General features: G+C 38.7%; 1 long non-coding RNA gene across 2 annotated transcripts; it reads right to left on the bottom strand.

The window, feature by feature from the left end:
* Positions 1 to 382: 382 nt before the first annotated feature.
* LOC116406414 lies at positions 383 to 1652 on the bottom strand. 2 transcript variants are annotated; one of them, XR_004219418.1, is made up of 4 exons: positions 1571 to 1652; positions 1322 to 1482; positions 1001 to 1242; positions 383 to 746 (listed from the first exon to the last, which is right to left on the bottom strand). It is a non-coding gene; the product is annotated as an uncharacterized LOC116406414 (long non-coding RNA). The 2 variants fall into 2 exon arrangements; XR_004219417.1 differs by lacking the exons at positions 1322 to 1482; positions 1571 to 1652 and having other exon boundaries at positions 1001 to 1296.
* Positions 1653 to 3359: the final 1707 nt, after the last annotated feature.

Below are 3359 nucleotides of genomic sequence, written 5' to 3'. Positions count from 1 at the left end.
TCCACACTTCCATAGCAAACCAATATTTCCATTTCACCTACAAGGAAGAAGATCAACACCTACAAAACCAGCATACACTTCCACACATCCAATGACAAACTAATATATTTCTAGCTATATAATTCAACATGTAAGAAACCTACAAAACCAACACATACATTTCCACACTTCCATGGCAAACCAATATTTCCATTTCACCTACAAGGAAGATCAACCCCTACAAAACCAGCATACACTTCCACACATCCAATGGCAAACTAATACTATTTCTAGCTATAGAATTCAACATGGTAAGAGGCCACAGAACGAGCACATACACTTCCACACTTCCATGGAAAACTACAAAAATACACTTTTCCACACTTTCATAATACTACAGAAATACACATATCAATCAAGTAAATAATATGTAAAGTATTAAAGTATGTGTACAACAAATTCCTCCACTAATACACACTTTCCACATAGTACTACAACAAATACACTCTAAAGTCAACACCTAAAACACTACAATACAACACCTATTCATAAACTACTACAAGCAGAAAACCTGAAAATTAAAGTATGTACAACAAGTAGTACTAGAATCTCGTAGCTTATATATTAAAACAATTAGTATTAGTACTAGTAACTTATAAACTACAAAAAAAAGTGTAAAAGCTTACACAAATCGGCTAACAAAGCTTGCATATTTTGTTCAAATCTCGTCAATCTCCTCTTGCGTATATGCACTTTTTTGTATTAAACTACGCAAAAAGAAAGGTATGGAAAGAATAAGTTTAGATAATTTATGTAATTTGTAACATATAAAAAGTGAAAGTAGAAACTTACAAGGCTAGTGATGGGAGTACTAGAATTATGCACGATTTCATGTATATACTTTTGGACATAATACCCACACCCAACCGAATCCAATTGACGAGGACACTGCATGTATATAAATTACATACAAATTATTCTTATGTTTCATTGAAAATAATTATGTGTCAATGCAAATTACCTTTATAGGTTTCCATTTCGGATTTGACCGATAATGTTGTAAATCATGCTTAGCTTGCCATGTTTTTAATCCTCTATACATTTGGAAACATTAGAATTAGAAGACAATGAAGTCAAATAAGAAGTAAATCATAAGTCACATTTATGACTCCATGGATGTCTTCGTTAACTTTACTTTGAAGAGAGTCCAAAACATAAACACAGTTCTCTCGAAGATCGATGACATGCAACATCCAATGAAAACTACAATAAACATCTTCAATGTGAGTATACATTTAACCTCAATGAAAAACATAATAATGTTTTAATCTTATTTATTTACCCAGTATTATACGGAATTAGAACTATTTGTTCCAAGGTAGCCGCTTCTAACTGGTTGGCAAAATTTCTGGATCGAAGATCACGATCCTTGATATGTGATGTTATTTTTGCTTGGTCATAACAAAAAACTTGCTTCCACAATCACATTCATCCCAAAGATATCTAAGTAATAGCAACCTTAGTTAAAAAGGAACAAAATAACTATAACTATAGTATTGGACATAAAGATGAGTAAAAGATGTTTACTTACGTAATGTATGCTAGGATGCACATATAGCCTATTTCTACCATGCCGCAATAATGGAGCAAGTCCTAATGAGCTAAATAAATGAATTTGTTTTTACCGAATATTAGCTCGTTCATTAGGATGCGAACCATATCTACATCCTTCATATTGTTCACGACATGTCCATATAAGAGCTTAATGGTTCCATTAACATTTATGTAATTTGAAGAATATAGAACATCCTTTGGGGTTGAATGCTCCAAGCACAAACAAAATAATATCAAAACCTAAAATACAATCACAAATAAATATCAAAGCTTCAATAGCACATAAACAAGTCAACGAGGTCATTCAACAATATTACCTAATGCTTGATTTAAAGTATCTATCTTGCCCTTCACTGGAATAGGTAAACTACAATCTCCTCCTGTGAGCAAGTCCACCAAGATTTTAACATTGGGACCACCATTCATTAAGAACAATTTATCCTATAAACATTAAAATTTCAAAAGTGACAACAAAGTTAATTACCTTCACTTCTTCGTTCATAGGTGTGTTGCCCAAATCCTCATCGGCATAGAGATCTATGTTAACACTTCTGATGGACGATCTCAAGTGATTATGACTCTTCTTGTAACTTTTGCTTTTTGATTCATCTTCTACAACTTGAGAACTTGCAATTTTCTCTTTCCCTTTCACTGTCTTGAAATATAGTGATTGAGAGACAAAACCATCCATGCCACGTACACGTCCACCATGCTCCTTAGAGCCCAATGACTCAGTCAATATGTCCTCATCTCTATGTGTTTCAGCTAATGCATCCCATAGAACAATACAAGTATTCATCATTAACTAAGTTAACAAAAGATTAAATATTGTATATAAGTAAATCGCAAGCAAACTTACGATTCGAGAGACACAATCTCGAGTAGCATCATCAAAATAATCATTGTTTTTTCCTTTTCTTGCACATGCACATGCACACACGCACACACACACGAACACACGCATGAACGCATGCACACATCCACAGACACATGCATGCAAACACGCACGTCTCACACACACGCACACCCACCTACACGGGCACATGCACGCACGTGCACAAATGCGCATGCACACGCGCGCGCGTACATGCACATGCACACACACGAACACATACGCACGCACACACATGTGCACACACACACCCACCCACACGGGCACATGCGCACTTGCACACACGCACCGACACACATGCACGCACGCGCACCCACATGGGCACATGTGCACTCATACACACACAAGCACATGTACACCCACCCACATTGGCACACGTGCACTCGCACACGCACATGCATACACCCACACACACGCACGTCCATGCGCATGCACGCACACGAACACACGCATGAACGCACACACACATCAAGACACGCACGCGTACACACACACACATACATGTACGAACATACGCACACCCACCCACACAAACATATGCGCAATTGCACACATGCACACACACACACCCACACACATGCACGCACGCGCACATGCACACTCATCCACACGGACACATACGCACTAACACACACGAGCACACACACACCCACACAGACACACGCGCACTTTCACACGCACACACAACACAAGCACACGCATACGTACACACCTACATACATGCGCATGCACACACATGAACGCACGCACACATCCACACACACACACACGCACGTACACACGCGCACACACAATCACCCACACGGGCACATGTGCACTTGCACACACCCACCGACACACATGCACGCACGCGCACATGCACATCCACACACAC

This window comes from Cucumis sativus, unplaced genomic scaffold (genome assembly GCF_000004075.3).
Source record: "Cucumis sativus cultivar 9930 unplaced genomic scaffold, Cucumber_9930_V3 scaffold99, whole genome shotgun sequence".
In the NCBI taxonomy this organism is placed as follows: Eukaryota; Viridiplantae; Streptophyta; class Magnoliopsida; order Cucurbitales; family Cucurbitaceae; genus Cucumis; species Cucumis sativus.
Note: the sequence above shows the minus strand (reverse complement) of the source record. Positions and strands in the feature narration are given on the sequence as shown.